The following is a 9,611-nucleotide window of genomic DNA, read 5'->3' as shown; positions in this document are numbered from 1 at the left end:
AGTTTTATTTTTTTATTAAATAAAATTGCATGTACACATCATTGTAAATTGTGGTCACTTCACCAGAAATAGCTGTGTTACTGATGTAAGTCTTTTCAGAAAAATATTTGAATGACACCTGGCTTCAATGGCCATTTTTAAATTTTTTGAAAAACTGGAACCAATTAGCTAACCCTGCTGTTAGGAAAGTGACCAAGCAGATGAGCTTCTGGCAGTTCTAGTAGAGTTTGACTCTACTTTGCCCAAGGGCTCAGAGTTTAAAGGGGGACAAGTCTTTACTAGGGACTTTACAAGGAGGTGTGGGCTCTGTTGCTGACCCATAGATCACAGACCCTCCATTTAAGCACTGGAAGTGGCTGGCAGATTTGGCTAGGCCACTGGCAGGCTGAACTAGAGTCAACAAACCCAGTCGCACTATCCTCCTCCAGCACACTATCCTGCTCCAGCACACTATCCTCCTCCAGCACACTATCCTGCTCCAGCACACTATCCTCCTCCAGCACACTATCTTGCTCCAGCACACTATCCTCCTCCAGCACACTATCCTGCTCCAGCACACTATCGTGCTCCAGCACACTATCCTCCTCCAGCACACTATCCTGCTCCAGCACACTATCCTCCTCCAGCATACTATCCTGCTCCAGCACACTCTCCTGCTCCAGCATACTCTCCTGCTCCAGCACATTATCCTCCTCCAGCACACTATCCTCCTGCAGCACACTATCTTGCTCCAACACACTATCCTCCTCCAGCACACTATCCTCCTCCAGCACACTATCCTCCTCCAGCACACTATCCTGCTCCAGCACACTATCCTGCTCCAGCCACATGGAGAACAATCAGGTGACACCGGTCTGTACACAAGCTAGCCTGCCGTCCTCACAATGCAGCCCTCAATCACCGCTCCTATTGTCAGATGACCCTGCCGAACCAAGTGGAATGGATTCATCCATTAATGAAAACCGCTGTAGTGCCACTACAGAACAGGCAGTCGAGTCAAACACCGAGACGGCGCACCCCAAACAGACCCCAGTGCTACGTTATTTTAATAGTAGGTATAAAATAATAAAAAATAAACATTACACACACACACACTACATTCACTAAAATGCAAACGGTATCTTTTGCAGAGTGCCACAGGTGGGAGAAGGCCACAAGCACATGTACATAACCACCACTGCTATTTGTATATACCTTCATTGTAATTTGTCTTTGTGTTTCTTTCCTTTTCCAGTCTACAACGTGCCTGCGAGAAAAAAAAAAGGCAAACAAGTCTGAGCAAGCGGCATAAGTGATGACCTCTGTTACCATTGAGCGTCTCCGTCAGTTGGATTCTGAGACACCGGCTCAGGAGGATGCTCGCATGGAGAGGTTTCTTGAGTCAGAGAGCCAAATGCATGAATCATTTATGTCACGGGTTGCAGTCGGGATGCCGACTGTCTAATCCCGGCAAAGTGTCTAATGACTGGCGTAGAAATCCCGCCGCCTGTCACTACACCTACGCTGGGAGCCCGACACGCGGCTTACCGATCGAAGGTAAGCCAGGCACGGAGAGGGTTAGGTTAGGGGAAGGGGGGTTAGGGTTAGGCACCCCCGGGGGGAGGTTAGGGTTATGCACCCCCCCCCGGGAGACGTAGGGTTAGGCTGCGGGGAAGGGGGGGTTAGGCTTAGGCACTTACAGGGGGGTTAGGGTTAGGCACTCGGGGTGAGGTTAGAGTTAGGCACCCTTAAGGGAGGATTAGGGTTAGGGTGGGGAGGTTAGCTTAGTAAATACAAATAATACTTACCTGTCCGGATCTTCACTGCCGGCTGGCTGTAAATCATACTGATCCCTATGTCACAGCTACTGGCTATGCAGGAGAGGTAAATGTTCTTTTTAGAGCATACGGTTGGTCATGCTTTAGGGCAACACTCCCAACAAACCCAACATGCCCCAGTCTACCCAGAACACACATACAACAGAGGGCCTAATTACTACAACCTAAGCACTCCCACTCACAACCCACCACTAACTAACCAAGAATCACTGGAATATCCAATCCATAGGCAGTAGCCTTAAACATGGCTACTGACAAAATTCTTTGTGCCAACAGGCACCGTTTCTGTTTTACTATTGTATTGTTTTTTGGATGATACTTTTACAATTTAAGAATAGTGTTTACATTTTCAGGTATATTTAAAACCTGGTCTGTTAGGCCGCCTTGTAGACCCAGTTTGGGTAACCCTTCATATATGCCTTAATATAATTTTTTTTTTTTATGTATGTTTGTGTGTGTTTGTATGTATGTGTGTGTGTTTTTATGTGTGTTTGTGTGTGTGTGTGCATGTGCATGTGTGAAATGATACATGTAGCTGATCCACAAGGGATACTACAAAACTAGTTTTAATATTAAACACTTTTAAAATGTTTCTATAGTGTGAAGCCACTTTTCTAATGTATATGTGAAGCCCCATTTTATATTGTGGTCATGGATCTCCTCGGAATCAATATGAATGACCGCCTGCCGCATGGCCGGAAGACCGGCAGCAGTGAGGATCCCGACAGGGGATTTAGGTAAGTAAAACTAACCCTGTCCCCCCCCAACCCTCCCTTAGGAGTGCCTAAACCTAACCCCCCTGTCCGCACAGCCTAAATGTCTCCTGGGGGGTGCCTAACCCTAAATTCTCCCCGGGGGTGACTAAACCCCCTCCCCCTAGCCTAATCCTAGCCCTCCCAGGGGGGTGCCTTACACCCCCATTAGCCCCTAACCTAACCCTTAGGAGCCCCTAACCTAATCCTCCCCCCCCCCCCCCCCCGCGGCTGTTCGCGGCCGCCGCCCGGCTTATCTTCATTTAGTATGCCGGGTGTCGATCTCCTGGAGTAGGGATAATGATAGGCATCGGGATTTCGACGCCTACCGCAAGACCCCTGCCGGGATTAGACAGTCGGGAAGCCGGCGGTCGGCATTTCGACCATCTGCTTCCTGACTGCATCCCATCTCCTCCATGTCTGGCCCAACAATACTTTGCACTTATTTTGTACGTTTACCTTTGTATAGTGTGTATGTGTAATTTGCTGTGTGCAGGAATCTGGGACTTGTAGTGAACTCTACATTATATCTTACAATATGTGCAATACACAACATGATAAGATGTGAAACATTTATTTTCGAACAAAAAAAAGCCAACAGTGTATTTCCTACTCTATTGTCTGGTGTAAGAAATCATTGGGGGAAGGTTAGCTGCAATGGTGGCCTGGATGCACTCAGCGTTGGCGTAATGCTCCCCCTCATAACCTGCTGCATTACTAGGAGTGCCCCCCACCCCAGTGTCCTGCACATCCTACTGCGGAAGGAAGTTGTCCTTTTGGATCTCACACATGTTATGCAGAATGCAGCAGAGGCGGCTACTGCATGGGGCATGAGTTTTAGGTCCACATCATTCCTCTTCATGAGACATTGCCAATGTCCTTTTAAACGGCCAAGGGCATTTTTTACAGCGATCCGGGCAGAACTTGCATGGGTGTAGGTGACATTTTCTGGGGATCGCTCGACATCAGCCAATGCTGTAAAGGGTATGCCGCATCGCCGATGATGGGACCGGTATCTCCACCCCATCTATGGTCACTGATTTCTGTAAAAACAATATAATATTATCACAGTGATGCAATCACATTGCGGGCATGTAGGTAATCAAAAAGTCAAGTGTAAATAGCTGCATAATATATATGCTTGCAATACTAGGGTCTATCGTGCACACATGTTCCGCAGCGCATCAAACATAATATTTTGCTCATTTACAAAAGCTTCTACATGACTTGAGCTAACAATCTATTTGGACACAAACAATATGAATTTTATGGATTTTTGGGTACAGAAACCAATTCTGACAATGCAGGTCATGTTTAACCAGGAAAGTGCAACTAATGTTAATCATTACACTACAGCGCTGACACATCTGGCAACTAGTGGGTGTGGGGGATATTGCAGAGACACACATTACCTACTATAATACATGAATATAGGTTTAGGGGAGATAATGAGAAAAAGGGACAATCTATTCTTACCTCTCTAGGTAACAGCCTTCCACCCCGCTTGTCTTCCGCAATCTGACCTAGATCACACTCTGGCATCATGTGCCCGTCCAGGCCACCCCAGATAAAGACATCTGTGAAGCTAAAGAAGAGGCTTATTAGATTTTATAGCTCAGAAACAAACAAACACTTACTAGTATTTGTGGTCCACTGCAGCGTGAAGTATAATCGAATGCCACCCTTTCCGATTATAATAGTCCACGGGGTTGTCACGGGGGGGTGAAGATGGTGATGTGGGTCTTACTTGCCGACTTTCTGACAAACCCCTCTGGGAGGGGGCTGTCAGGTCATTGCAGCAGGGAGGGTAGGGGTGGCTGAAGTGGGCGGAGCGGGGGCGTGCCCACCTGCGCGATCGCGTCAGCGCGGTTCCCACCCTGCTTTATAATGCCGATATTTCCAGCATTACAAAGCAGGGGGCCGGGCTATGATAATGAAATTCAGTGCAAATCGCGTCTTCATCCTCCAGACTGCCCACTTTCGCGGGTGATGCGGGGGACTTGCCCACTATAGCGGGGTGCCGGGAGCGGCACCTGATTTTCGGGAGGCTCCCAACAGTCTCGGGAGAGTAGGCAAGTATGATGTTGGTCCCACAGATGGCGCCAGCACACTGCGGATACCCATGCCTGAGGATGCCTTGGATGGTGTCAACTAGGCGCTGTCCTTCTGGCAAGTCGATTAAGCACTGGTACAGGGTATCCACAAATGCCTGCGTGACCTGATAGATGATCTTGCAGACTGTGCCAATTCCTACTCCGAATAAACAGGAGAGTGTACGGGGGTAGCATACCACCAGAGCACAATTGTTAATCTACTGCTTGGGGTGATCCAATATATAATAGAACGTAGCACGCAACATCCAGAAGTGGGCCATCCACTGCTCCTCCTGAAAAGCTTCCACAGTCAGCATGAAAGCTTTTCCCTGTCGGCAGTCTCTGGCACACATTCTCTGTTCTGTCACGGTGCTCATTCTCATGATCGATGTGATGCTGGATGATATAATCGTTCTCCTTCTGCGCAAATATATGCGTTGAGATCTGACCCTCTCAGCCAAGAATTGCGCCCTCCTCCTACAACCCTGCACTAGATAGCACAGAGTTAGAAGCTGCATCATGCTCTCTGTTGCTGTATAAAACAACAGAAAACTGCAAACAGTCAGGAACTAAGGGATACACACATGTACGTCGGCCATCATTGCTGCAATGCTGTGACCAGTCCCCAACCCTCCCTTTTATTTCCCTTTGTGACCTCATCTTTGTCAGCCTTAAAAAGGCCATTTTTAATGACATTCATAGGTTTTAACAGGGGTGACCCAGGTCCAGTGTAAACGGTGCCTACTCGGGAATAACTCGGGTCAAAGCACAGTGTAAACAGTGTCTGAAGCTGGGTCGGACCCGGGATTTAGGGGTAAAAGTGGTATTAATAACTCACTGGAAGCAGGTAATATAAACAGTGACTTTCTGCCTTAATTACCTGTTGTCACAAGCCACCGCTGCGTCTTGTCTGATGATAATGCTCCGGGCGGTTCTCTCAGGCCTGTTGCTAAGAGACCGGGACGCCGGGCTGCCACTCTGTGAGGTCCTCCTACCTGGCTGCTCCGTCATCTCCGTCCTGTCCTGATTGGATTCCTCTCCTTTTTTACCTCTGCTGAATCTCTGCTTGGATGCCGGCTATAGCGTTCATTACGTGACTTCTAGTTCCGTATGTGGTATCATCCTCGTGGTGTGTCCCAGTCTCTCCTGCCTAGCGTTTATCGTGCCTGTCGCCACCATACTGTGGCATCTGAGGGGATTTCATATCTATTTGATCACAGCTGTCTCAGCCGCACTGCTGTGTCTGACTGGACTATTTGTTACCAACTTTACTACTGTCTCAGTCACACTGCTGCATCTGAGTGGACTTTAGTTATACATCACGGCTGTCTCAGCCGCATCCCAGCCAAGTACATATCAGCCCTCAAGGCTGCAACTTGGCCACAAGGCCGCATCCCAGCCAAGTACATATCAGCCCGTGAAGGCTGCAACTTGGCCACAAAGCCACATCCCAGCCAAGTACATATCAGCTCTCAAGGCTGCAACTTGGCCACAAGGCCGCATCTCAGCAAAGTACATATTAGCCCACAAGGCCATATGCCAGCCAAGTACACATTAGAGCTCAAGGTTATAACTTGGCCACTAGGCCACATCCCTGCCACTTTCATATCAGTCCTCAAAGCTTCTTTATTAAATGACACCTCATCAATCGATTCCTCAAAGCTTCATTATCAATTGACTCTTCAAGCTTCTTAATCAATAGACTCCTCTAGCTACCCGATCAATCTATTCACATCTCTTATGATGAGATCTATATTCCTGATAAATCATTCTAACTGTGAATTTTCCCACTGAATCATAACACCTGTCTGGCGTCTTTGCATCATATGCGACTATGCCAAGCTGGGCTTTGCCTGACCCGGTTGCATCTGATGGGACCTGTAAGAATTGCCAGTGGTGGCTACTAGATGGTAATCTACCAGCAGCCGCCAGGCTCAGCCCACCTGGGTGGCCCTTCTTCTCCCCTGAATCTTCTGCCGCCTGAGCTCAGGGTCGCAGGGAAGCTACACTAAAGCTTTTTTTTTATTTTAACAATATAAAACAATTTTTACGAAATTATTGTTAATACAATTATACTGAATCTGGTTAAATAGCTATTATTTCCACGATTTGATAATAACGTAATAGTAATTTGTGGTAAAACACCCACAGAACCCTACGATTGCTGTGGCTCAACTGGCAAGAATGCTGGTCTGCAGGTCCCGGGATCAAACCCCTTCAGACACATCAGCATTGGATACAATTGTATTTATAAAACTACTGTTTCTAATGGTATAAAACACAACACCACTACTTTTACGGATTATGCGCCAGCATAATCCATTACGCTGTACAATTGGGATAAAAGTACAAGGCTGAAATGCACAAAAGTCAGTTCTGCAAAAGACTGGTCAGTCGGATGAAAATAAATGTAAAATATTGGCTTTTTATTTTATACTTTGTGTATACTGCTATTGAAAAACATTGCACCAAAAGGAGACATTTCTGAATGACTACGTTCCTGATATAGAGGCCTTTGATCATGCTGTACGTATTGGCACAGCTACACAGTGAGGGTACTGAATGACTTGTTTTTATTAATGGATAAGGCAGTGCAACTCTCCTTTGCCTATATTAAGAACTGTTTACACACTTTCCTCCCCTGGTTATTATTTCATAGAGGACAGTGGAATGCTAATACATGTGACAGGTGCACACACTATTTTAAGAGTCGGTGGTGGTTGTAACTGGGATCACATAAACGCACTGGATAGATCATACGTCTGAGATGTCACAGTGGTAATTTCACACTGCCCTGGAATGAGTGTAACGGAAGTATTATAAAGGTGATAACATGACCCTGGTTTTTTTTTAACTCTCCTTTTCCATCCATGCAGCTCAGCGCTACAATGTTGATGTTCTCATTTATTTAGTGATCAGAATTGCTTAAAGTAGGGATTCGATGTGTCCCATAGGGACTGATTCTGAGTTATACGCCAATGCCAACGCATCTGTGATCACCGTACGCAGCTGCTGTGCGAAAATACGCAAATGTCGCAGACGCTGAGGAATGTATTGAGACGCCCACCTGAGGCTTTGAAAATACAAGTATCTGCGCATGAAGATTCAGCATCTGTCGCAGATGATTAGATTATCGCCGTTCTAAGCAACCCTACAGTATGATCGCGCCGAATGTCCACTGAGAGGCTGGAGGCATTTTTATTGCATACAGGATCGCAGATGCAGGCTGTGACATGACCCGCAAACGGTCACCTGGAGCCTACGTTTTTCCGCCACTTCCCGTTACCTCCCACAGATGCTCCCTGACTGTCAATGGCACTGCGAATACAAACTTGTTGTGAGCGAATATGTCAGTATACCTTAACGCATGCGCAGAGTGATTTGGATGCATGCGCAGTTTACTGATAATCGCTCAACTGCGTAAATATTGGCTTTGCGTACATCTCTGAATCAGGGCCATATTTCCCAGGTCAGGTCACCCATTCCCACCTGAGACCTTTAACTCTTATTTTCAGACTCCTGAGGGTCCAGAACTAACATGATGGGCCTTATGTAATTGCCTGCTGCATGAAAGAGACAATCATTTAAAAGGCAAAAGCAGGTTGGTCTTGCATTTTTAAATTATTACCAATTTAAAAAGACCGGCTAACTCACCGCAACCACACCCAGTGCCTGCATTACATAAGGCCTGATATGTTGGAATGGGTTGGGTATGGGAGCCCGGCACTCGGGATGCCGGCTGTCAGAAGACCAACAGCGGCATCCTGATACTGAGAATCCTGACAGGGAATACGTAAGTATGCTAGCCCTCCCCCCTTCACCCTCTAACCCTAACCCACCTTTTCTGCACCCTAACCCTCCCTTCCCAACACCCTAACCCTCCAGGTTAGTGCTTAAACATAACCCACCCCCCTTAGTGCCTCATCCTAACCCCCCTCCGGTCATGCCTAACCCCCCCTGTCTGCAGCCTCATCTTAACCTCCCCCCTCCCGCAGTCTAACCCTAACCCCCACGGGGTACCTAAACCTAGCCCCCCCCCTCGGCTAACAGCTAAGGACGCCCGCTATACTTACGATTGGGATGCTGGCTGGCGGGATACCGGTGTTGGCATCTCCACTCATGTAGGGATTCCGGTGCCGGTCTTCTGTCTGCGGTTTGGGATTCCGGCACTGGGATTTCTTCAGCCGGCATCCAGATGGTAGGTAATGTAACTACATTCCTCTTACCCAGAGGCTTAGCGTGTTGCCAGGGTCCCCGAAGCATGTGCATGCTATGACGCCCCCCCCCCAAGTGTTTCAGGGAGGAAGTGTGTCCAACATATGGGGTTAAATTAAAGAGATGTCAAAATAAACATTAGGAGAGGTATTGAAATTATATATTCCAAGCCACTAAAGTAATTCTTTTAATAAAATAAAAATAATAATAAAATAATGGGGTTTCTCTGCAGTGGGGAACCTCTAATCGCCCCCCTCCCCCCTTGACTGATTGTAGAAGGCCCCCATTAACTATACTTCTCATTATTACACCCTCACTGATTGTAGCAGGCCCCCATAATACTCATTATACACACCTTACTGACTGTCTGCATTATATATCAGTGTCCCCCTTCCCTCACTGATAGCGCCATATCCCCTCTTATACACATTTTTACACCCCTCACTCACTGAGCACAATATATATCTGTGCCCCGTACTCACCCACCACCCCTAACTGATTGTAGCAGGCTCCATCCCCTATAAAATTCCTCAGCCACTGACTTACTATATGTGTTCCCTCCCCCTCACTGATTGCGGGGACTCCATTCCTGGGCCCAGGGAAAAAGGGGGCCCGGGTAGCGGGGGTGTGGAATGCAGGGATGTGCAGTACTGCACGTCCTGGTGGAATGCACTATTGCACTGGTAGCTATGGAACCGGCCGCGAGCCAATCACAGCTCGCGGAACGGCAGCCA

The 9,611-nt window shown here is 47.5% G+C and overlaps 1 long non-coding RNA gene across 1 annotated transcript; it reads right to left on the bottom strand.

Annotated features, from left to right (window-relative positions):
• Positions 1-3,177: 3,177 nt before the first annotated feature.
• On the bottom strand, positions 3,178-8,994 carry LOC148481635 (uncharacterized). Its single transcript, XR_015871891.1, has 3 exons — positions 8,736-8,994; positions 4,046-4,154; positions 3,178-3,612 (listed from the first exon to the last, which is right to left on the bottom strand). It is a non-coding gene; the product is annotated as an uncharacterized LOC148481635 (long non-coding RNA).
• Positions 8,995-9,611: the final 617 nt, after the last annotated feature.

Source organism: Taudactylus pleione, unplaced genomic scaffold, assembly GCF_031769625.1.
Source record: "Taudactylus pleione unplaced genomic scaffold, aTauple2 ptg000571l, whole genome shotgun sequence".
Taxonomy (NCBI): domain Eukaryota; kingdom Metazoa; phylum Chordata; class Amphibia; order Anura; family Myobatrachidae; genus Taudactylus; species Taudactylus pleione.
This window is presented reverse-complemented; position numbering and strand designations above follow the sequence as displayed.